This window comes from Prionailurus viverrinus, chromosome D4 (assembly GCF_022837055.1).
Source record: "Prionailurus viverrinus isolate Anna chromosome D4, UM_Priviv_1.0, whole genome shotgun sequence".
Classification (NCBI taxonomy): domain Eukaryota; kingdom Metazoa; phylum Chordata; class Mammalia; order Carnivora; family Felidae; genus Prionailurus; species Prionailurus viverrinus.
The window spans coordinates 32,431,525-32,457,706 of record NC_062573.1 but is presented as its reverse complement, the minus strand read 5'-3'; the positions used below and the strand labels follow the sequence as shown (position 1 = coordinate 32,457,706).

The 26,182-nt window shown below is 45.5% G+C and overlaps 1 long non-coding RNA gene and 1 other non-coding gene across 2 annotated transcripts; one reads left to right on the top strand and one right to left on the bottom strand.

Moving 5' to 3' along the window:
- Positions 1-6,986: 6,986 nt before the first annotated feature.
- On the bottom strand, positions 6,987-7,089 carry LOC125151098 (U6 spliceosomal RNA). Its single transcript, XR_007146645.1, has one exon. It is a non-coding gene; the product is annotated as a U6 spliceosomal RNA (small nuclear RNA).
- Positions 7,090-13,581: 6,492 nt separating this feature from the next.
- Positions 13,582-25,080, top strand: LOC125150874 (uncharacterized). The gene is made up of 3 exons (XR_007146514.1): positions 13,582-13,748; positions 20,798-20,944; positions 24,806-25,080. It is a non-coding gene; the product is annotated as an uncharacterized LOC125150874 (long non-coding RNA).
- Positions 25,081-26,182: the final 1,102 nt, after the last annotated feature.

Here is a 26,182-nt window from a genome sequence, read left to right as displayed (position 1 = left end):
GTGGTGAAAGTGGACAAAACCTAGTCACATGTGGGAAACTGGAGACAGAAATGGCTCAGATTTCTTACTTCAGAGCCCCAGGGCACAGCACTGGCAGAGGGAGCCTATCAAAGAGGCTCTGCTCTGAGTGGCCTACCTTTTGTGGAGACACAATGTGCTCATTTATATCTGCTACCTTGGGATAAAACGAGGGTCTCCGCTGGGGCCTTACACTTGCCAGTTAGCCAAGGCGGAGCCAGGAGTCCCTCAAAGGCCTCAAGTACCCAGGGAATGAGCAAGGGTCCCAGGTCAGAGTCAGAGCAAGGTTTGCTCTCACCTCTGTGGCTCCCACTTCCCAGAACAAGTTCCAGCAGCTCTGGAACATGGCTCCCTCCAGAGAAGAGACTAGGCTTACAAAGTGGAAATTGTCCAATAAAATGTGTAAACATCCCACCTGTACCCCTCCCACTTCCCACCCCCGGGGGCCCCATGGTTTGAAAACAAAGCTTAGCCACTGAAAGCTTTTATGTAGATAAGAGCTGAGCCAAGCAGCCTGGTTCCTTTGGGCAGCCTCTTCCTCCTTCCCTGTCTAGCATTTCCTGGGTGAGAAGGAAGAACTCAGTGAAAGGAGTAAGCTTCCCCAGAATTTTAGCAAGGTACTTAGAAAGAAATACGGGCTCTGGCCTCTGAAAAGCCTGGATCCCGATCAATCCCTGCCACTTACCTGCTGTGTGACTTTCCCTTAACTTTTCTGAGCTTCCACTTATTTTCTCAACTGTAAAATAAGGATTAGAATTCCTCTTATATAAGGTTGTAAGACTCCAATGAAATACTATATGTGTAGTTCCTGGCTTTTTTTAATTGGTACGAACCTGTTTGGAGATAGAGCCTCTAAATAACTTTCCTTTTCTCTCTGCTCTCAGCTTGCCTTCCTCCCCTCTCATCATTTCTCTCCCCAGCACCTGGAAAGCTCTCCTAGGTCCCTATTATTCAAAGGTCCAGGGCAAAGCAGCCTCACCTATGAGAGCTTGTTAGAAATGCAGACTCTCAGCTGCCCCAGACCCTCTGAGTCTGAATCTGCATTTGAATAAGATACCTAAATTTTTCTCTGTGCATATTACAGTTTGAGAAGCACTTGCCCTGGGTCATGCCTTGCTTCTTTTCCATACCAAATAGCACTGGATTTCAACAATTCACACCAGTTAACAGCAGTAGTTTCCTCCAGCAAATTGCATACCACATACTAAAACTTCTCCATTGGACACTTGAGTAACAACAAATCATAATATTAATAAAATGATGGTAGCAAAATTTAATATGTACGGAATGCTTTGGTATTTACACTACCCTTTCATACCCACATAATCTCATCTGATTCAAGAATATGAGATAGTTATCTTCAATCAGAGGGTGTTTGAGTGAGTGAATGAATACATGATTGAATGAATGACTTGGGGACTATTTAGAGAAAAGAAACTGAGTTATGAGAGGGCCTTTAGGGTTTCATCAATGAGGAGTTTTGTTCAGCTGCTAGTAAGAGCAATTCAAAACAACAGTTTGGGCCTAAATGAGATTGGGGATTATTTTCCTCTTACATGATAAACTGTCTCCAGGCAGGCCAGGCTGGTGTGGGGACTCTACAAGTTTCAAAAACTGGAATCCTGCCTTCTGCTCTGTCATTCTTAGCACACAACTTCAACTCGGAGATGAAAATGACTGCTGGAGCTCCATCCATCAAATCCTGGTCCCAGGGACAAATAAGCAAGAACAGGGGGAAAGGACAAAGAGGTGCTTGCTAGCTAAGTTAACCCCTTTAAACAGCTTTCTAAAAACCTTATCCAATCACTTCCAGTGACCTCTCCTTAGCCATCCCCCTCTACAAGTAAGGTTGGGAAATGTGGTTTTATTAGCCAGCCACTTTGCTGCCCCTAACATAGTAGTAAGGAAGGTGAGGAGAGCGGCTATTAGGATGAAATCTAGCTTTCTCTACCAAAATGGGAATCAATGAGAGGGGGCATTTTGTGTTTCTCCCTTTGTAATTGCTCAATAAGGAATAGAAGAATCTGGAAAAGACAAGGCGGTTGCTTCTGGGCAAAAGGAAAGAGTTTTCTTACCAGTGTATTAGCAGAGGGCCCAAAGAAGGGGTAGATGAGAAACCAGGACACTTAACTGAAATGTTGCTTTCTTTGTAGAGGATGCTGGCTTCATGGTAGATTATTCATGCTCTTCTTCCAGACTGGAATGCTCTCCCTCCTTTACATCGTAATTCCTAACTCGTTCCAGTCAACTCCTGCGCATTCCTTTAGTTCTCACCTTGCACGCTCTCATAATCTTGTTGTATGCTCTCAGAAACCCGGAGTTTACCTGTATAGTATGTGTTCCAGGTCTGCCCTGCCCTAACATGTTTTCCCACCTCCAAGTATAAGGTCCCTGAGGGTAGATACTATGTCTATACTATTGATCATTGGATTTCCAGCACCTTCATGGTAACCAAGCATGGAGGTGGCACAAGAAGGATGCACTTGAATGAATGAATGTATCTGGTAAGAAAGTTCGCATTATTCCTTAGCTTTTTTGGATTATAAATAACAAAAATCCACCTGCATTATCAAGAAGGGGAAACTTAATTATAACGATACAGGGGCATGCCACAGAGACAAAGGACTAGATTAGAGCCTGGCCTCAGGAATGAAATACTATATGCCATGGAGCAGAATCAGAAACTCAGATGCCACTGGGAATCTCCTCATCTTTCATTCTCTCATTAGATCAGTTTCTCCTGCTTGTTACTTTCACACAGGGGAGAAAATATGGCTGTCAAAAGAACTTAAGAGTTACATGTTACTGGACCAATCAGCTGGAGAGAAGTTAACATAGCTCTTCTTCTCTCATCTCTATCCCTGGTTGGAAAAACCAGAAATATTATTGTTCTGGTATGGGTTAAGTGCCTGACCCTGGACCAATCAAGTGACCAGGGACTAGGGTCATATTGTAGAAACATGGCATTTCCCACTGCAACCTTGTAGTTTGGGTATGGGAGAGTTAATTCCTGAAAGAGAGGTTTTGGGAAGACCAAACAGTAGATGTCCATTGGAGCGAGCATTGGCTCCCCACACACCAGCCCCAGTTCCTCAGCCACAACTCCAGCATCTCCTTGGATTAATGCCTGGATCTCTGAGGCCTCGGTAGGTCTTCATGGCCATTGTGAGAGTTCTCTGGTATATTCTAGCATCTGGCTTCCAAAACTTTATTCATTCCCCCAAACCCCTCTTCCCCAACAATACCAATGTGCAGACATACCACTGAAACTTGAGCTTCACAGAGAAGGTCTCCTCAATGACCAGGAGAATCTGCTGGGCTTTCCTGGCTGCAGAAGGTGGAAAGTGGAGTCTGGAGAGCTGTTGGGCAAAGTCAGATAGGAGATGGGAGCAGCTCTCTCCAGTATTTCTTCCAACCAGCACTCTACTTCTCCTCTTACATCTGGCTATCATTCAGCTATGAGGGATGAGCTTCCAAAACCATCTGACAAATGAAGAAACTGAGGCCCTAAAAAGGGACAGGATATGAAGGTGGTCATTTGGCAGATCAATAGCAAAGATAACACTTGAATTTAAGTCTCTCTTCTTTATGCTTTTAATATAGGGACTGGAAGAGCTTGACAACACTTCTGCAGAGACAATGCTATGCTCACTAGATGTAGATTACATTTCCCAGGCCCCTTGGCATCTAGATATGGACCATATGACTGAGTTCAGCCAATAGGAGGAAGGTAGAAGAAAAGCATGCCATTTCCACATTTGCCCATAAAATATCCCAGGTAATCTTCCACACCCTCTCTCCTATCTCTATAAGGCTGGAAACAAAAGGCTCTGAGATGGGAGCTTCCTCATGGAAGAAGGCCAAATCTCTGATTTCACTGCCTGGAAAAGAGCTGCCCAGGAGTCACCCTACCAAGAAGATCTGAATTGGATTTTACAGGTGCAATAAATAAATCCTTACTGTGTGAAGTCACTGAGATTTTGAACTTGTATATTGTTATATGTAGCATACCATTCCCAGACTGGCACATCTTTGATGGAACCCCTCCTTATTATGAGTTACATTTGACCTCTTCCAGCACTGTCTCTGCCCTTTGACCCTGACAAAGACCCAAAATACAAAGGGGGCAGTACAGCTTTGTGACTAGGAACACAGGCCTTAAATCCAGTCATATCTGAGTCTGAAACCCCCACACACACCCCCCCCAAAGACCCAAGCAGGTTTCTTTGTCTCTTTGAGCCTATTTCCACATGTGTAAAGTAGAGACAGTTTCTAGTTAAAATGTGGTTATAGGGTTTAAAAAAATATTATATAACCAGTGGTTCTCCATCGAATGATGTCACTCTGGGAGGGAGAGAGGGAGGGAGTTGGGAGGGAGGAGGGAGCTGGAAATTGTAAGGTCATGTTTGGTTGTAACAATGACTGTGGAACCCTTCTAACTAAAGATGCTAGATGTCCTGTGATGCTTAGGACACTCCTCCACAGTAACAAGCTGTTACTCGTCCGCCAAGCTTTCATATGGTCCGTTGGACATTCATTTATCTGACGTTACAATAACGTAAGCCTAGAACTAAACGCTGTTTTACAAAGAACCGCAAAGTATTTTTGCATGGTTTTAATGTCAGTTGAGTGTTCCAGGAATGTGTTTGCCCTGTGTCACTGTCAGCACTTTGACAGGAATCAGCACCCTCACGGGAGGATAATTCAGGGAGGGGTTAATTTGCAAAATGACGAATTACAAAAGTGTGGACAGGTGTGGGGAAGCCAGACAGGACAGGGCAGGCACCCAGGTCCAGCAGCAGCACAGCTGTCACCACCGCTATATATCCAAGGGGGAGGTGGGGGGAGGGGTGAGATTACTGGAACCTGACAGGGAAGAAGTGTTGCTGACAGTATTAGATTCCCAGGCTGCCACAACAAATCACCATGACCTTGGTGGCTCAAAGCAACAAAAATTTATTCTCACCATTCTCAAGGTCAAAAGTCTGAAATCAAGGCAACATCAAGGCCACAATGCCTCCGAAGACCCCACGGGAGAATCCTTCCTGGCCTCTTCCAGCTTCTGGGGGCCCCCAGTGTTCCTTGGTTGTCTGCATCACTTCGGTCTCTGCTTCCATCTTTACATGGCCATCTCTTCTCTGTGTCTTCTCTTCTGTGTCTTCTGAAGACACTTGTCTTTGAATTTAGGGTCCACCCAGATGATCTAGGGCAATCACATCTCAAGGGTCTTAATTACATCTGCACAGATCCTTTCTCCAAATAAGGTTACATGCACAGGTTCCAGAAGTTAGAACGTGGACATTGGCAAGGCCACTTTTAGGCAACAGGCTTGAGCAATGGAAAAAGGTAAGGTAAAAGGACCCACAGTGACCACCAGGCTAAAAGCAAACAGGCCCAGTAGGTAACCGACTTCAAAACATCCAGGGGCCCTAGCTGACCAATGGGCTACTTACACACAGGTACAAGTATCAAAAGGGGACAATTCTGTATGTTTGCATACCTCCTCACCTTCCCCCTTAACTACAGCCCCATACCACAGCCTCTTTGCTGTCCTGCCTGCTGCTTCCCTTGCAACTTATTCAGTAGACTTCTTTCTCCTTTGTTCTGCCTTCAGTGAATTCTTTCACGGCCTGTGCTGCTGGCCTCCACCATACCAGGTTGCCCCACAGACAGCTTTTGGGGGCCCTCATTCAACCCTCTGTAGCCACCCTGAGAACAGCAGTGACTTTAAGATGAAGGTATAGATAGGAGGTAGGCAGAAAAATAAAAACCCCAATCTCCTTCCCCTCCCTCATTCCATCTCCTGTCTTTCATTGGCCAAACCCAATAGGAAATCAGATGCCAAGAGTGTGGTGGTTGTGTCAGGCTCCCAGGGCCAACAGCAGGATAGAGAAGTGGGGGAGAATGGATCTGGAGGGGCAAACAAAAGACAGGGGAGCACTGTGTCAATCAAGGGAAGATTGGATTCTGTTTTATTTGGAACTTTAGCAGGGAAGTTCACCATTGCAGAAATCATGATTGAATGGCAACAGTGCTGGTGGTTGCTGTTGGAGCCAATAATGTAACATAGGTGTAACAGCCTGTGTTTGTAGTTGTTGCCCATTTACAGGGGATGGCTGCTTCATTATATCTGCCAGCGGGGTCTGTCCAAGCATTTCCATATTGAACATTTCACAAACTATTTTTCATGTTTATTTATTTTTGAGAGAGAGAGCACAAGTCGAAGAGGAGCAGAGAGAGAGGAGAACAGAGGATCTGAAGCCGGTTCTGTGCTGACAGCAGCAAGCCCAATGTGGGGCTCGCCCTCGCGAACTGGGAGATCATGACATGAGTCAAAGTCAGACACTTAACTGACTAAGCCACCCAGGTGCTCCTCACAAATCTTTTTTTAAGTCTGTTTATTTATTTATAATGTTTATTTCTTTTTTTATTTTTAAAAAATTTTTTAAAGGTTTATTCATTTTTCAGAGACAGACAGAGCGTGAGTGGGGGAGGGGCAGAGAGAGAGGGAGACACAGAATCTGAAGCAGGCTCCAGGCTCTGAGCTGTCAGCACAGAGCCCGATGAGGGGCCTGAACTCAAGGACGGCGAGATCATGACCTGAGCTGAAGTCAGATGCTTAACCGACTGAGCCACCAGGCACCCCATATAATGTTTATTTCTTTATTTTGGGAGAGAGGGGCAGGGAGGGAGGGGCAAAGAGAGAGAGAGAGAGGCAGAGAAAGAGAGAGAATCCCAAGCAGGCTGTGCACTGTCAGTGCAGATCCTGACATAGGGCTGGAACTCACACACGGTGAGATCATGACCTGAGCTGAAATCAAGAGTCGGACGCTTAACTGACTGAGCCACCCAGGAGCTCCAAAAGTTTATTTATTTTGAGAAGGAGAAGGCCAAGAGAGAGAGAGACAGAGAGAGAGAGAGAGAGAGAGACAGACAGACAGAGAGACAGAGAGAGGGAGAGAGGGAACCCTAAGCAGGCTATCATCACAAATTTGCATGTTGTCCTTGCACAGGGGCCATGCTAATCTTCTCTGTATTGTTCCAATTTTAGTATATGTGCTGCCCAAGCAAGCAAAAAATATATATTCTTGTATTCTAAACACCTTTTATTTCTGCCTTTAAATTATGAGGCATTTTTTAGTTTAATATTATGAAACTGTGATGAAGGTTGGTTATATTATCTATGAATGCTAAAAATGGCATTGAAAAATATTATTGGGTTGCATAAAGTTGAGAGTTACAAGGTGTAGGTGACTCATAGTGCCAACACACTAAGAGCTGGATACATAGGACCTATTGTCATTAGGGCTGTTATCACACTTCATCACTTCCAAGCACAATTGGATTGAGGACCCTGGAGACCAGGCCTGCTGTGAGTCACTAGGGGAGGAGAGGGCCTAGAGCCAGTTCCCCTGGAGGTGGTATGACGCAAGCCTGGGTCCCGAGAAGCCCCGGCTCTGACACCACTGTTCCCTCCCCCAGAGCAAGATGTCTCCAGAGGAAGAGACTCTCTTGAGCCCTGGAACTCCCAGATAAGCTCCTAGAGCACACCAGCATCCCAGGCTTTCCCACAAAGCCAGGAGCGGTGAGGGAGGTAGCTAGGCCAGGCTCCAAAGCTGCAAACCAGACACGCCCCGCCCAGCCAAGCTTACGTCAGTGGGCTGGCCAGGTGGGGGAGGGGTGGAGTTGGCCCCGGAGCCAGGCGGTCTCACCCCCAGGGGAAGGGAGGAGTTGAGAGCAGAGGGAGGAGGGGAAGGAGGGAAGGAAGAGAAAGGCGGGAAGAGGTGGGAAGTGAGTTCAGGGAAGTCTGACTCAGACCAGTCTTGACAGCTGTAGAAGGGGAGGGAGATGGGGAATGTGTTACCTCCTCGCTCCAAACTGGGCTTTCAAGACCCCTGCCTACATCGACATCCTCATCTCATGCCATCCCCAGCCATGCAGAACTACTTATAGTTCTCTTCAAAGGCCTATAAAGGCTAATCCACGCCTTTGGTTATACACCAGGCTAATCCACCTGAATTGCCTTTTCCTGGCTCATTTAGCTCAAGGCTTGCTTGAAAACATCACTTTCTCCATGAAGTATTCTCCAATCCAGACACAATTACTCTGGTCTCTGCACTGAAATCTATAGATGTCTAAAGTAGACTAGAATTGTCATTTATTAATTTAGTACAATGTTCATAAGCTTTAGTGTGCATCAAAATCACCCACGAAGATTTTTAAAATGTGGATTGCTGATTGCAGAGTTTCTGATTCTAATTCTGGTCTGGGGTGATGTGGGAGGAGGCAGTTGAGAAGACATGACTGCTGGTTGACCCTCAAGGAGGTCCTGGGCAGCAGGAGGCTCATCACCCCCTCCCCTGTCCTTGGAATGTATGCTCTGCCTACTGTTCCCACAGCGGGAGCTGTTCCAAGGATGAAGTTTTGAAAGAGTAAGGTGTTGAGATCACCTGGACTGAAGACAAGGCTGAACCCAGGTTATGCCTCTGTATGAACTTTTAAGATTAGGCGGGTGGGTGCAGACATGTATTTCTCTTGTGGCCCTAAAAGCCAAGACTCCTAAGTAAGTTCCCTTGCTTATTAAACCTGCCTCCAAACAATCTGGAATGATCTGCTTGTTTCTTTGGCTTCTCTGCCCCCTGTGTATGGGGCCAGTTTATGAACCAACAGGTGGGGTCAAGAATTTTCATTTCCAGGGGTACCTGAGTGACTCAATCTGCTAAGTGACCAACTTTGGCTCAGGTCACGATCTCACAGTTTCTGGGTTCAAGCCCCACATCGGGCTCTGTGCTGACAGCTCAGAGCCTGGAGCCTGCTTCAGATTCTGTGTCTCCCTCTCTCTCTGCCCCTCCCCAACTTGTGCTCTGTCTCTCTCTCTCTCTCAAGAATAAATAAACATTAAAAAAAATTTGTTGGGGCGCCTGGGTGGCGCAGTCGGTTAAGCGGCCGACTTCAGCCAGGTCACGATCTCGCGGTCCGGGAGTTCGAGCCCCGCGTCGGGCTCTGGGCTGATGGCTCAGAGCCTGGAGCCTGTTTCCGATTCTGTGTCTCCCTCTCTCTCTGCCCCTCCCCCGTTCATGCTCTGTCTCTCTCTGTCCCAAAAATAAATAAATGTTGGAAAAAAAAAATTAAAAAAAAAAAATTTGTTAAAGAATTTTCATTTCCAGTAAGTGATGCTGCTGGTCCAAGGATCATACTTTGATAACCACTGGTTTGGTACAAGAAATGATGCTTCGTGGGCATGATCAGCACTTATTTATTAATTCATTCAGTGAATGTCTACTGCAGGCTTGCTGTATGCCATACATAGACCACTTGTTGCATAGTCAATAATAACCAAAGCAGAGGTAGAACCTACCCCCATGGAGCTTCTGATATTAAGCAAATAAGCATACTGTTAACTATACACTAACAAGTTGTGATAAATGCTCCAAAGGAAAAGAAAAAGAATATTATAAAAAATAATAATAACAAGAACCTGTTTCAGACTGGGTGGTCAGGTAAGGCCTTTTGGGTGACAGAGACATTTATACAGGCATCCTTTAGACCAACTCCTACAGGATACACTTACTGCTCTGTATGGTTATCTATTCGTAAATTGTTCAGCTAACCGCTAGACTGTGTGCACCTTGAAAGCTAGAATCTTGTGTTATTAATATTTGGGCCTTCGGCATGCAACAGAGAATAGAGCCTTGGTAAATAGTGGAAAAATGGATGGAAAGGTGGAAGGATCACTGGAAGGATGAATAAATGGATGAATAAAATGTCAGATGTATGTATATATGCATACATGGATGGATGGATGGATGGATGATAAATGAATGGGTGACTGTCTCTGGCAGCAACATGGAGCACCAGAATTCCTGGTGGTATCAGTAAGACAGGAGGGGAAACTAACAGAAATTTAGCTGATTCCTTTGCTGTTTTTCCAAACTCTGTCTATCATTTAAGTGACCACCAATGGCCCCTCTTCCCCAAAGCTCCCTTGATTACCATTGTTAAACCCCACTCCCCACAAAAAGGAGTTACTGTCACCTCTTGCATTCCCACACATGCCACACTGACTTCAACACACACAACTGCCTAACACTTGCCATCTGCTCACCACCTGCATGCAGTTTCTCAGGGCAAGCCATGTTCTCTGTGTCAGTTTTAGAAGCCAAAAGGAGAAGGAGAGGGAAAAAAAGAAAGTTTTTCTCTTACGGAGCCAAAGAAGGCATAGAGCTCAGAGGGGGGTAAGGAGATTCTGGCTCTGATAATTTATCACATGACTTCAAAATAGCACTTTCAATGACACATTTCCTCTAGATATGTCTTAGGCTGCTAAGAGGAGCATAGTTCATTTAAAGACTCAATTTGAGTCAAATAAGAAGAAGAAAAAGACCCAGGGTCACTCTGGGGTATTTAAAAATGGGGAGTGAAAAGAAAACTATATACAGACCAGTTCTTTCCCTTTGAAGACTCTCCACCCAGGATTGAAACTCGATCTGCTTTGCAGGCTTCAGACTTCCATACACTTGTTTCCATTCTCATTGAAGCTCTTGGCCACTCAAGCCCAATCCTACACCAAAGACATTTGAATCTAGAAGGGAATTTCCAAAGGAGTTAGAGGTAGGAGAAGCACTCCCTTCCATTCAAAAGAGGACAGAATGAAGAATCTGGGACATGAAATTCCCCAGAGATTGAAACACAATTCATCTCTATTGTGAAGGATCTCAACAGATGACTCTCAGAAGAGGGCAAGAGGACTAAATACCTTTTGTGCACATGAATAGCTAACATCAATATTAACTAAAGAAATGTAGAGAAAGCAAGATTTCATATGTATATGTGCATGCGCGCGCGCGCGCACACACACACACACACACACACACATTTCAAACCATAATGTTCTGTGTGAGTCAGGATGTCCTGAAATGGTCCCAAGTGGAACTGTAATTGGTACATTTCTGAAATCATAGGGCAGTAGTTCTCAAGTGCAAATAAAATGCTTCCCCTCCCCCAAAAAGGAGAATGTGAATTAACATCAATTTATCTTCAATTCTGATCATCTAGCCTAATGGAACCATTTGAAATGTAAAAACAAAACAGCAGCAAAAAAGAACACAAATCACAGATACTAATCACAAAGACATTCATCTTTATGTTATATGTAACAGTGAAAGACTGAAAAATGCCTGTAAGTCCAGCAACTTTAGAATGGTTGTTGGTTAGACATTTATAGAATATTATTTATCCATGCCTAATTATGTGTTTTGCAGAGTTCTTCCTTGGGGGATGTGCTGGCAGAAATAATTGTCTGGGGTGCAAGCTGCAGGTCCTTTAGGAGAACACCCTGGTTGAGTCTCTGAAGTCCAAAACCTGGTTCTCAGCTTCTCAAGATCAGAAACTGGCTTTTCTTAGTGCACCAGCTAAGAACAGAGTCTTGGTGACAAATTTTCACTGATACCACTCAAGGCTTCGATAGCCATCAAAGGTCAATCTATTAGATCACAGTAGATGACATGCCTTTCCAAACAGCAGAATATGTGTATCCACTGCCCAAAAATCTGTCCCTCAGCTGATATTGGGGTAAATGGTAAGAAAAATCAGATTTCTTGGTGAGCTGCATGTTTGAATAAAAGAAAATGTGTAGTTCTGAGGAGTATTTTCCAAGTAATGGTGAGGCTTGATGAAATGTCCCTGATCTATAGGACAGACAATTTCTCTAGTGACTCTTTCTTTAGTGCTCTCTTCCTGGGAGAGCAGAGGCTGCTTGGTGACCAGTTTGCTTTCCTGCACCTGCCTTTTCATGCTCACTGCTTCTCTTTATAGTAATGTGGTTCCATTCTTAGCACAGGTGACTGATAAATCCAAGGTGGCACCAGCTCAACCAATCAAAGTCCCTTCTCTGGGCATACAGACTTGTGATTGTGCTAATTATCAATCTGTTGCCTCTCAGATCCAAATTCAGTCTTCATTGTCTGCCCTGAAAAAATACAGTACACCATCTCAAAATGTTTTCTTTGCTAGGTGACTGATGTAAAGCTTTGTCAGTAGAGGGCATGGGAGAGACATTGTGGGAGGAATTTTCTTTTCCTGATTTGGGTGTGCTCTGTTCTGCAACACCGCCCCCCGCCCCCCCCCCCCCCCAGGGGCATGTGGCACCTGACTCCTACAACATGGACAACTTCTCCAGTACCCAGCTCCTGCAATGCAAGTGACTTCTCTACCATCAAGTTCTTGCAGGACAGATGGTTTCTTTAGCATCCAGCTCCAGCAGTTTAGGGTGGCCAGCACCCTCCAAAGGGTTCAGCTTATAGTTCAGCTAACAGGAGGCACTGGGAAGAGATCTGAGTGCAGGTAGAGACATGTCAGAGTGATTGCTCCCCTGGTTCCCTCTCAACCAGACCACAGGGAGGCAATAGCTGTGTTCCTCCACCTAAATTCCTGTTGGACTGTCTCTCCCTCACGGGTACAGTTTTGGCTGTTGCTCCTTCAGGACTAGGGGTGGCAATAGGCAATGCCCTCCCACATCTCTAGTCCTGAGTACTTTGTCATTTACTTGTCACGGTAGCCCTGCTGGCACCTTTGTAAATAGTCCCTTCATTAAACTCCTCAGTGACACATGGAGTAAACCATCTGCTTTCTGCTGAGACCTTGGGGGGCTCAGCATCCATGAGAAGGAGGGGAAAGCAGGGATTAGAATTTGTTACAGAAAGCTTGCAAAGAGAAAGACTGAGGTTTCTGACATGCAAAAGGGGATCATGTAGTAAGATAAAAGCCATAAACGCTTTTTAAACTATTTCTGAGATTATTCTGTAGTTAGACCCATGGTTCATTTTCCCTATTATAAGTGGGTGGGAAGTTGTACAGGAGGCTAGCTTAGCTAAAGAATCCAGAAATCACAGTTTTTCTGCACATTCACAGTTGAAGTGTGATATAAATCTGTCACCACTATAGGGACATGGTTAATTAAATGATAGAAGGATAGATGGAATATTAATGGTGATTACAGCAAATTTTAATAAGAGCTTACAATGTACTACCAAGTGAAAAAGTAAAGCATGAAAATTAGTTATTTTTATCTCAACTATGTTAAATACATACACATATATGCATAGAAAAAAAAACTTGTAAGGAATTCACCAAAATGTACAAACAGGTTGCCTTTAGGTAGTGGGATTGGAGGTGGTATTTCTTTTTTCCTTTATATTTTTCTTTATTTTTCAATTTTTCTGCAATGAGTACAAATTACTCTTGTAGCTAGAGTTTTGTTTTTTTTTTTTAAGAGAACACATACATCATGTTCTGCTCACACTATCAGAAACAAATCAGACTGACCCTGGCAAGTCCCAGCCAAGGAATTTGCCTCCAGATATGCATTGGCCTGATTAGTGCCAGGAACCTCAGCAAACAACTCTCTGAGTTAACTCTTTCTTCAGAAAAGAGTAGGAGGTGGTGAGACAGGGACCCTTCTGATGAGGTCAACCTGTAGGAATGGGGTTGCTACCATGGATCCCATTGTCCTAAGCACCTGCCATGGAAATGTGGGGAGTTCTTACTCTTCCAGTCAGGGTTAGGTTGGGCCACCTGTAGTGGGCTGCTGAGAAACAAGCTGAATCAGAACTAGCCCTGTCCTTGAGGAACAAACATGGGACTCTGCCACCAGTGACATGCACAGGGTATGAATGGTGTCTTTGGAGTATGGAAAACATAAGTCCAGCTTACTCAGGACTGAACAGAGACGTGTAAGTTGATGTCCCTTTTCCCACCCAAGTGAATGTGGGCCTGCCTTTAGGCCTTCTCGTGGGCCTTTCTTTCTACTTGAAATCCCATGTCTATCAGATTCCTGCTGACTTACCTTTGAGTGTCTAGGTAGAATCTTAAGAGTTCATCTTGGTGGAGCCAGGCATTGGCTGCTCTGTGCTGGCCCTTTGGAGGCAGCAGACAGGCGCCCCCTGCTGGAGAATGCGCCACACATTAGACCTGGAGTCAGGGGCAGAGAAGTATGCTGAAAGCCTGTGTTGGTATTTCAATATTTTGTTTTGTTTTGTTGTTGTAGGGGAGGAGAAATAATGTTCTCTCTACCCTTCTGAGTTCTTAGCTGAGACCCTTGTAATAAAAGACAGATTAACGAGGAAAAAAAAAACACAGAAGTTTATTAACATGTATACTTCATGTATACATGGGAGATACTCAGGAGAAGAGGAGGTCCCTGAGGTGGTTTAGAATTCAGAGTGAAATACCAACTGAATAGGGAAAGGGAAGTGGGAATACAGGCCTCTTAGAGGAGATAAAATGATTTTTAGGAAAGATTAGTGGGCCTTCAGAATAGATGGCAGGTATAATAATTTGAGACAAAGTTTGTCTTCTGGGTGTGGTATTGACCTCCGGCCTTTCCTGTAATGAGACAATTTTCCCCAGTTGATGACACCTTTAGGGAGGGGATCTATGATAAATGAGCTCCTTTTGAAGGATCTATCTTTATTTATTGTTATTTTTTAAAGTTTATTTATTTTTGAGACAGAGAGAGAGAGAGCACGAGCAGGGGAGGGGCAGAGAGAAGGGGAAAGAGAATCCCAAACAAGCTCCGCACTGTCAGCACAGAGCCCGATGTGGGGCTTGAAGTCACAAATTGTGAGATAATGACCTGAGCTGAAATCAAGAGTCAGATGCTTAGCTGGCTCAGCTACCCAGGTGCCCCGGGAGAATCTATCTTTAGGCAGGTAAGAAGAACTTAGAGAAAACCTCTCTCTGCATCGGTTGCTTTTCAAGGGCCTACACTCAACATAATCAATACACAGACGTGGCATCTTCTGAGATGGCATGGTCCGCCACCCTTCATGGTGGTTACTGAGGTTGTGGTTTTCAGTTTCCCTCCTCTTGGTGACCCCCCACCCAGGCTAGCCACAGTCCCCCCATCAGAAGCCAAGCCAGTGGAGAGAGCATTCTGCAAGGTCCTCACCCTACTCTGCCTGCAGATCTCATGCCGCCAGTGCCCAGGGCCAGGCCCAGACAAGGGCACGACCTGTTAAGAGGAGAAGAGAATCAAAAGAAAAAAGGGGGGAGGGGAGGGGTGTGCACGCCTGGGTGGCTCAGTTGGTTAAACATCTGACTTAATTTTGGCTCAGGTCATAATCTCATGGTTTGTGAGTTTGAGCCCCACAGTGGGCTCTGTGCTGACAGTGCATGAGACTGCTTGGTATTCTGTCTCCCTCTCTCTGTCCCTCCCCCACTTGCTCTCTCTATATAGCTCTCTCAAAATAAATAAAAATAAACTTTTTAAAAAGCCGGGGAGTGGAGGGTGGATGAGAACCTAAAACTGGACTTGTTCAGCTTCCTGGTGCACTCACTCGGAACATCTTTGCTTCCTGATGGGTCAGGCTGCCATAAATCCTCACTGTACCTCCTTCATCTACCAGTGTTGGGGATCAAGAGGAAGAGGCTAAAAGTGCTCCATACAGAGCCCTGAGGACTGGGCTGTGCAGCTGGCTATTTGCCTAGTCCAGAGCAGAGACGGTATCTCTGGGAAATGCCCCTTCCCCCTCTGAACCCTGCTCATTCCCTTCTTTCCAACCGTAGCCATTAAGTCTACCCAGCCGTGGGAGACATCTAAGCAGGAAGGACCACAGGCACGGCCTCATTATCTGTTCTTGCTCCCTGATGACATACATAACTGCAGCTTAACCTACTGAATCAGTCATTGCTAGGTGAGGACAAGGAGAGAAGAGAGGACAGTTGTTGGATGTACCAGTCTTCCCTTCCTAGTCCGTCTGTCTGGCCTGGCCTGGAGACTGCTACGTCAGCCTTTGGCCAAGAGATCACTCAGTATAATACATTTGGGTTCTGTTTGCATTCTTATCAGAACATGTGCTCATTTTAAGGCCGTGCTTCTCAAACAGTAAAGTATAAAAGTAAAGTACCTGGGGGTCTTGGTAAAGCCCAAGTTCTGACTTGGTAACTCTAAGGTGCAGCCTAAGATTCTGTCTTTCTAACCAGCTCCTAACATTGTGAGGATGTAAGGGACCCAGTCTTGTATTCTAGGCTTAGTAAGGTATTATTTGTTCTGGGAAGATTATCAGAACTCCAGTGTCAGAATTAATCACTGGGTTTCATCTTCTCCCCAACATCTGACTCAAACCTTAACATATCTTTCTTTTTTTTTTTTTTTAATGTTTATTTATTTTTGAGAGACAGAGCACGAGCAGGGGAGGGGCAGAGAAAGAGGGAGACAGATGATCCGAAGCGGGCTCCATGCAGACAGCAGTGAGCTGATTAGAACTCACGAACCATGAAATCGGTCATTCAACCAACTGAGTCACCCAGGCACCCCGACATATCTTCTGACTGACTCATCTGTCCCCTTGCTAGCCTGGTGATTTCTAGCACAAGTAATCTTTGCAGCCCTAACACCTCGCATAGTGGATACCCAACAGTTTTCAATAAATGAATGAACACATTAATGGCTTTTGAAGGCAACTTATAAAAGATGTAGGTTGTTAATAGCTAGGACAACATTTCCCAAACTGTGTTCCTTGGAACACTAGTTCTGAGGAGTGTTAATAGATATTTATTAAATGATGACGGAGAGTGGGAAGGTTCTGTAGTCAATCTGGGAAATGCTGGATTAAAAATAGTCATCTGAAAAGCTTCTCAAAGCCTTTAATAAACAAAGGGTCGTTGCCAGTATCTAAGAGAGGGATCCAGGAGGCAGCATTACCCTCCCTTACTTGACCACAGGAAATTTTCTCAGAAGCATCTTGCAGGGCTGGTGTGCTGAGGAATGTAGCAGACAGTTGTCACTGCGTTTTCACCCAAGGATTGTAGATTAAAATTAAGTTACATAAGAGATCTAGAGAGAGAATAACTCCTTATGAGAAGAGGATATGAGAGCTGAAAAGAGAGACTACCTTATCTGTCCCCCTTTCAGACTGAGTCATCAGTCTTTTAAGGTCTTATAAGCCACTGTGGGGCTCTCCTTCCTCTTCTGGATAACCCAGGGAGGGGTCCTCCTCTTCCTGCTCTGATGCATTGTAGTGGCTGAGGGGGAGGCCAGAAAACCTAGAGAAAAGAGAACTCAGAGGACTGCTTGGAGCTCAGTCCCCTAAGAGGCTAAGGGTTCCAGTAAGTATCTCCAGGAAGAGCTTTAGTGCAGCCAGAAAGCAAGGGGTGGGGGGAGTTTAAAAGGGATCACATAAAGGGTGCCTGGGTGGCTCAGTTGGTTAAGGGTCTGACTTCGGCTCAGGTCATGATCTCACGGTTTGTGAGTTCAAGCCCTGCATCGGGCTCTGTGCTGACAGCTCAGAGTCTGGAGCCTGCTTCAGATTCTGTGTCTCCTTCTATCTCTGCCCCTCCCTCACTCGTGCTCTGTCTCTGTCTCTCAAAAATTAGTAAATGTAAAAAAAAAGGGGGGGGGATCACATACAGCAAGTCTGTCCCTGAGATTAGGGCTGAAATAAACTGAAGAAAAGAAAGGAAGAACCTAGAAAAAGGCCTCATGTGAATCCCAGAGTTCACTTACCTTAAAACAGTGGTTCTCAACTAGATGGATATTTGCCAGTGTCTGCAGACACTTTTGGTTGTTAGAACTGGGGAGAAGTGCTACTGGCATCTAGTGGGTAGCAACCAGGGATGGTGCTAAACATCCTCCATGGCACAGGACAGCCCCTATAACAAAGAATTAGAAGCTCAAGGGGCGCCTCTGTTGCTCAGTCAGTTGAGCATCCAACTCTTGATTTCGGCTCAGGCCATGATTTCAGGATTGTGGAATCAAGCCCCTTAGCGGGTTCTGTGCTGGGCATGGAGCCTGCTTGGGATTCTCTCTCTCCCTCTCTCTCTGCTCCTCCCCCACTAGCATGCTCTCTCTCTTTCAAAATAAATCAATAAACATTAAAGAAAAAAAGAATTAGAAGGCCAAAATAGTGCCACTGTTGAGAAAACTTGCCTTAAATGTTATTCTGAAATGTCACCTTTAATTTAAAATTTAGGATGTTGTGGGGCGCCTGGATGGTTCAGTCGATTGAGCGTCCGACTTCGGCTCAGGTCATGATCTCACAGTCTGTGAGTTTGAGCCCTGCATGGGGCTGTGTGCTGACAGCTCAGAGCCTGGAGCCTGCTTCCGATTCTGTGTCTCCTTCTCTCTCCGCCCCTCTCCCGCTTGTGCTCTGTCTCTCTCTGTCTCTGTCAAAAATAAATAAACATTAAAAAAAATTTTTTTTAATTTAAGATGTTGCTTAAATTCAACTCTTTTACCATAAAGAATTGGGGAAAGTCTGTTTAGTAGAAGAAAATCCATGATCATCAATGTGATGGTCCAAATCTTAGTCAACAATAGTATTTTGTAAGCTTAAATCACATCACAAACAAGGGGACATGTTTTGCAAGGAGCTATAGAAATAAAATGCCTCACAGCAAATATGTTCCCTAATTTAAAAGTTTAGGATGTTGCTCAGATTAACCTGCTTTAACACAAAGAATTTTGGGGGAATTTCCTAAGTAGGAGATAGATACAAATATATACAAATAAATAAATATTATGAGTAGAGATGAGAAGGATCCGACTCATGTCTATGCAATTATGGAAATTCTTGCACAGGTGCGTGAAGAGACATGTAAGAGGGTATTTTATCACAAAGTTGTTTATGATGGTTGGAGTGCTGGGTGCAGTGAGGAGCAATGAACCAGCTATACACACAACAATGTAAATAGATCCTTAAAACATGGTGCTGAACGTTGGGGGCGGGGGAGTAAGGAACACAGAGACCTCCAGCGCGATACTATTGATTGAAATTAAAAATACATGCCCACAAAACAATGCTTTCAAGAACATTCACAAATAGAATGATTCACAAATCTTAGTCATCACACAAACTTTACAGCTGAATGCTTAGGAATCAGGCACCACTGCCACCTGGTGGTAGTGGTTAAAAATTGAGGCATAATTCCGGTTGATTTCTTTGGGGTGTTGTTTTGTTTTGTTTTCAAAGAATTCCACTTGCTCCAAATCTTTGCCAATACTTGATGCTGCCTGTTTTTTTATGTTTTAGCCATCTTAGTGAGTGTGTAGTACTATCACAACGTAGCTTTATTTATTTATTTTTTTATTGAAGTATAGTTGACACAGTGTGACATTATTTTCAGGTGTGCAACATAGTGATTCCAAAACTCTGTACATTACACTATGCTCACAAGTGTAGTCACCATCTGTCACCCTGTGCTATTACAATATGATAGACTATATTCCCTATGATATACCTTTATTTAGTTTTGTTGTAGTTAAAGGTTTTTTATTTTTAAAATATTTTTTAATGTTTATTTATTTATTTGAGAGAGAGAGAGAGAGAGAGAGAATGGTCGGAGCAGGGGCAGAGAGAGAAGGATACAGAATCCCAAGCAGGCCCCATGCTGTCAGCACAGAGCCGGATGCAGGGCTTGATCTCACAAACTGCAAGACCATGACATTGAGCTGAAATCAAGAGTTTGATGCTCAACCTACCTGAGCCACACAGGCGCCCCAAGATTTTTGATTTTTAAGTGATTTCCACACCCCACATGGGGCTCGAACTCACAGCCCTGAGATCAAGAGTTCTACACTCCACCAACTGAGCCAGCCAGGTGCCCCTGTATGCTATACCTTTTGCCCAAGTGATTTATTCATTCCAGAACTGAGAGCCTGTATCTCCCACTCTGCTTCATCCACTTTGTCCATCCCCTCACACCTCTTCCTTCTGGTAGCCATCAGTTTGTTCTCTGTACTTATGGGTATGTTTCAGTTAGGGTTTTGTTTTGTTTTTTGTTGTTTATTTATTTTTGAGAGGTGGGGGGAGGGACAGAGAGAGAGGGAGACTCAGAATCCGAAGCAGTTTCCAGGCTCTCAGCTGTCAGCCCAGAGCCCGACGCGGGGCTCGAACTCACGAACTCTGAGATCATGACCTGAGGCGAAGTCGGACGCTTAACTGACTGAGCCACCCAGGAGCCCCTCAATTGAGGTCTTTTAAAGATAGAATTTATATACTACAAAATGCACAGATATTAAGTGTCTAACTCACGAATTTTGACAATTGTGTACATCAGTGTAATCATCACTTTAAATGCTATAGAGAATATTTCCATCACTCCAGAAAGTTCCTTCTGCCCTTCCCAGGAAATCCTCCCTACACGTTACCTTACCAGCAGCCACTGATCTGATTCCGTCGCTATAAATAAGCCCTGCCTGTTGTAGAACTTCATGTACGTGGAACTATACAGTGTGTACTCTGTCAGTGCTCCACCCACATCTCTTGGCACTCACTGTTCCTGTGCACACCTGCATTTCCGTCCACAACACCTACAATTCTTTGGCTGGGGGCTTTCTTTGTGTGCTCTGAGACCTGAGAGAGGCAGCTGCTTAGAGCCAGGGAGTTAAGGACCTCCCTCCAGCAGTCCTCAATCAGTGGCTGATGGGAGTTGGTACATGTATACTCCAGCTCCCTCACCCTTCAGTGAGGATAACTGAAATGGGATCCACAAAGTGTCCCACCCGTCCCTGCTGGGACTGAGGCCTGGTTTCCCACAACCATAACCTCAGTAATACGCACTATTAGTTCTCCTCCCCCCTTTCCTCACTTATCCTGACTCCCCTGCCAGTGCTTCTTGGTATCAACTCCTGACTCATGGACCCTATCAGAATTAACAGTGGTCTGGGGGGAGGGGGGTGTGACATTGCACCTGGACATAAGAACCTATAGTCTTCTTTCTAAAGACCATCAGAGCTCTGGGGAAGAAGCAAGAAGAAAGTCTCATGAGACTTTGTCCTAAGTTCTTTCACAGGTAAGCTCAGAAGACTTGACTTCTGAGCTATGTCTGTGAATGGAAGTTCTTGAATGGCACATGGCCTGAAATCACCAGGTCTCTTATGATCCCAATGATGATAATCAAGCCAGAATTCCACACACTGAGAGAGAAGGTAGGTGTGAAGTTGCTATCTGTGAGTCCTACGGAAGGACTTGGGACAGATTTTGGAATAAAGCACCACATCTAGATCTTGGAGGAGATGCTGAGTTCTTTGGGGCCCCAACAGGTGGACCAAGAACTAGAACAATGTGATCCTTGGAATAGAGTGCCACCTCTGTTCCCATAAGAACACAGCATAGAGTGGTCAGTGGCTAGACCCACTGGGCCAACTGGAGCCCAGCCTGGTTCTCAGAACACTCTGAAGCCCTTGAGCCCAGGTGAAAGAACCTGGAACTGCACTCCTTGCTGTCCTGAAGCTGCATTCAGTTCTGGATGTAGTCATAGACTCAACACACTTGTGTCAGGCCCTGCACAGAGTACTGGGGATATGAGGTAAACCGAATGTCTACCCATTCCTCTCTGTAAGGATATATACAGCATAGTCTCATAAGCAAGAAAAGGCCGTGGAACATTACGTGTGTTGCTGGGATAGATTTCTGTGCAGATGAGGAGCCCAAACTGGGGAGGGCTGAGTGCCCCAGAAGAGAGCCCAAGGGAGGTGGTAGAGGGGCATGCCGGGCAGTGGCACCGCATGAGCAAAGGCTTGGAGGAATAAGAGCATGGTGGGTGGTTCTGTCTGATGGAGTTCAGGGCTAAGTGGCCAGAGATGAAGTTAGAGAGGTCAGCAAAGGCCCAGTCATGGAAAAATGTGCATGCCATGCCAATGAATTTGATTTCATCCTCAAGTCAATTGAGATTAAATAAGTTTAATTGAATGGACTAATAATAATTGAATAATATTAAGCAGATGGATCATGTGGTCATTTCTGCATCTCAGAAAGATTGCTCTGGAAGAAGTATGGAGGACGAGTTAGAGGAGGTGAAACCAGAAGCAGGGAGACAATGAAGCCAAGAAGTCACAGAGGCCAAACTAGAGCAATGGCAGTGGAAATGTAGAAGAGGTGATAGATATTAAAGAGGAGAAGGAGATGAAATCTGTAAGAATGAAGAAAGGCGCATTCATGGGGGATGCCCATGTCTGCCAAGGGCACCTGGATGGTAGTAGTGTTGTCCACCTGGATGGGGGCACTGAGAGGTGGGGTATCTCTGGGTAGAGAGGAGATAGTAAACTTACTTTTAGACATATTTAGTGGGAGGTCCATGGAATATCTCTGTCACCATTTCCATCACTGCCCTGACCACAGCATTTTAGAAATATCTTTATAAAGTTATAAATGTTCAGTGCCCATGTGTCCATTCCACCTCCCCACTACTTGTGAAATGCAAGCTCCTTGAACATAGAGATCCATTTATCCCTCATTTCTATGGTCCCAGGACCTGGAACAATGACTTGTGCCCGACAACAGGTACTCAATAAGGGTCTGTTGAATGGTAGGGCAGGTGTCCTCATGGAGGTATGACTTCAGTCTATTGCCATCACTGAGTCCTCCTTGAAGTCAGATCCCAAGAAAATAGATGAAATCTCCCTTTAAAGGAGTAGAAGGGTGCCCTTTCCTTTTTTCTGCCATCATTTGGAGGCCCTGAAGTTTGGACCAGGCAGCATGGGGGGTGGCCAGACCTGGGACATGAAGTCAGATGGCTCAGGATCCCAGGACAGGACAGGCCGTGGAGCTGGCTGTGTCCAGACCAGGCTTCCTGGGGGAGAGTGCCATACCTGGGGTGCTTAATGCAGGTAGATGGGCAAGGGAGGGCACTTGAGGTTGGAGGAAGGTGGAGCAGGATGTGGGATGAGGGGCCAGGAAAGATGGTCCAGGGGCAGGCTGGCCATGTTGGCCGTGCCATCTGGCAGGCCCAAGACCTGCTTGAGTTCAGTTTATCCACCTTAAACCAAACAAGGACATTGTTTCCTCCACCCATCAGCAGGGCTGGTAATTCAGACCTAATGGATCCTGCATTGTCGTCATTGAGGAGAGGCTGTATTCTCTGGCATCAGTCCAATACTTAGCAGTGAGCAGGAGGGCTGCTGGGAGAGGCTGAGAGGTGTGGGCTCGGCCAGTGCACACGTCCCAGCCCTCACTCTGACCTGGGGAAGAGATGGAGGAACCACCAGCTCCTCTGCCAGAGCCCAGTCTCAGGGCATCTCTGTCTTTATTGCATTGATCCCAGCACTTGTGTAGTGTAAGTACAGCTTATAGGGCTTTTAGCACTTTGCTTCTGCTCCACTTCTAGGAATCTGCACTCAAGCTTGGCATCATAGTGTCTGCACACATCTCACCTCTCCTCTTCAGGGTCCTTATAGCTGCCCTGGGAGTCAGGCTGGTGATCAGCAGGCTCATTTCCCAGACAGGAGCACGTGCACAAGCCCAAAAGGAGGAAGGGATACCCTCAAGTTCACCCAACAATTTGGTCTGGGCTGGGACCTGAGGGTGAGCTGGCCCTCTCCTTCTGCCACTCATTTCCATGTTCATTCTACTCTAGCCATAATGCACTCTTCGGTATTTACTTCCTTAGCATACCAAACTTGCTCCTGTCCCAGGGCCTTTTCCTGCAGCTCCTCCTCTGGGTAGACTCTTCCCCCAAATCTCTGCAGGACTCATTCCTTCTCGCTTATATGATCAACAGCTACTTAGGAAGCAGCACCTATAGACTCAGTGGGAAGGCAAACAAGGCCACAGAGTCAGCTTCAGGACCCCACTGCTGGAGGGGGATACGGGGTGAGAAGCAGTGATCTGATCTCCCTGACCATTTCAGACTCACCAGGTGCCTCTCTCCACTCACTAACCTCACCTTAGCTGCATTGACCTCTCTGTTTCCTGGATGTGCCAAGCTTCTTCCTGCCTCAGGGCCCTCACACATTCCGTTTCCTGTCTGCAACACTGTTCCACTCTGTTACAACCTGCCCCACCCACTCACCCCTTGGCCTTATCTGACTTCCCAGATGGATAGGCCAGTCTTGGATCCTCTGGAGGCACTGAGCCTATCTCATGTGTGAGATTTACTTCACTGGCAACAATAAAGCTCTGGTACCAGTCACCTATCTGCCTCATGACAAGCTGCTTGAGGGCAGGAATTGTGTCTGACTTAACTCTCTGCTGTGTCCAAACACCCAGCATGGAGCTTAGCTGCTTATTAAACTCTTGTTGAGTGAATGGATGAATTCTGGATTAATGAATGAGGTTTACTTGGATACCTTGACATCCATAGGGGTGCTGTCCAATAGCGGTTGGATATAGGGGTCAGGTTCATATTTGGGTGGGAGGACAGATTTGAAGATCGTCACTATAGTGAATCCAAGAGGTGTTTGACCGAGGAAAGAGACTTTGGGCAGGGAGGATGGTAGGTGGGCATCAGGCTGCCCTTGATTTTACTCTGAACTTTAAAGGATGCAGAATTCAAGCCGCTTGGTCCCTTGAAGCAGCTAGAACCAGCAGCAGACCTCCCTGCCATATTGATAAAGGTCTAAGGTCCAAAAACAAGGGAGGCGACAAACTCCTTTGTTTCCCTCTGTCCCCTTCTCACTCTAACCTGGATCACTGGCAGACAGACCTGGGGACCAGATAGGCAATGCAGACAGGCTCAAGAGCTTCGTCATGTGGAAGGATGGGGGCCTGCAAGGGGCTGGACCTGCTTAGCCTGGAGGTGCTCACTGGGGTTCATGTAGGTGCAGGAGGCTTAGAGACAGAGCTGGGACTCCCCCAAGGAGTTTCAGGGAAACAGACCTTTTGTGTGAGGAAGGACTTAGTTCCAGGCCATGCAATGATGAAGCTGGTAGGTAGTGAGCCCCTCTTCCCTAGAGGATGAATGACTTCCTGGCAGGCCTGCTGTAGGAAGATCTGAGTGGAGGATGGTAGACAAGACCTAGGTGACCTTAAAGTTACCTCCCCTCCCCATTAATGAGATGTTCTTGCCTTAGGACAGGAAATCATCCTTAAATATTTGCTCTGCCTGGTTACACAATGGAAGGATAGATACCACCTGGCTTAGAGGCACCTGTGAGCCTGGAGCTTCCTGAGGAGGGGCAGGAAGATCTTGAAGCTGAGTCACCGACCTGAGGCTGGGCGTGGCTGCAGATCTGGGACTTCTTATCAGTCTGTAGGGGTGACTGTCTGGCTGCCTGGAGTCCCCAAAGGGGCTATTCTTGAAGAAGAATCCTTCCCATTGAGTCATGTAACTTTCTTACAACTTATCTGTAAGCTTGAAATGTTTCAAAATAAAAAGAATATTTTAAAAAACATTGAAACTTTGATTCATTTTGGAAAGAGGCTCAGCATCTTTAGTTTTAAATTCTTCCCAGGGAAACTGAATCTGTCGATGGAGCTAAAAATCACAGATCTAAATTAATTATAAAAGTGAATATATAATAACATTTCATTATTCTGTTCTGTAAATCAGAAATTCTTTGAAAGCAGATAACCAAACATCTCATTTATGTATATTGTATAAGTATGGGGGAGTTTTAGATACTGATTTTTCTTGAAAATAATCTGGTCTGTTTTAACCCATTAAAACCCATTAAACCATGGGTTTAACCCATTAAACTGCAAATGGAATATAATACATGAAAGGCATGAGTGTATCTTCTTTATGTTTTATTTTGCTTCCCCCCCCCCCACCCCCACTGTGTCAATTATGCCCTTTCATGGTGGGGGAGGGAGAGGAAAGAAATAAAAAGAACCTTTTTTTTTTTTAATTTATTTTAACTTTTATTTTTGAGAGAGAAACAGAGTGTAAGCCAGGGAGGAGTGGAGAGAGAGGGAGACACAGAATCCGAAGCAGGCTCCAGGCTCTGAGCTGTCAGCACAGAGGCGGACGCAGGGCTCGAACTCACCAACCATGAGGTCATGACCTGAGCCAAAGTCGGACGCCCAACCGACTGAGCCACCCAGGTACCCCAAGAACATCTCTATTTCTATTTACACTCCACTTCATCCTCTGCAAAAATGTTTTCCCATCTGCTGTCCCCACTCCTCTCTTCACAGCAGCCCCAGGAGGGAGACAAGAGTCAGAACTGCCATCCTCATTTTGTGCATGGGTAAACTCAGTCCCAGTTAATGAAAGTGTCTTTTCTGAGATCACAAAGTTGGTTAGTGCAACACCAGCAAAGGAACCCAAGGCTCCAGCCCCTCTTCTCTGCCTCTTCACCTTTCAGTGGCTGCTTTTCTTTTTATGTGTCCTTCTGATCTGCCTGTCTGTCCTTCTCCCTGTTTCTCTGACTCGGTTTCTCTCTGTTTTTCTACTTCAATTTCCTTCTCCCTCTCACTCCAGCCCTCAGACTGGTGTTAGCTTTGTA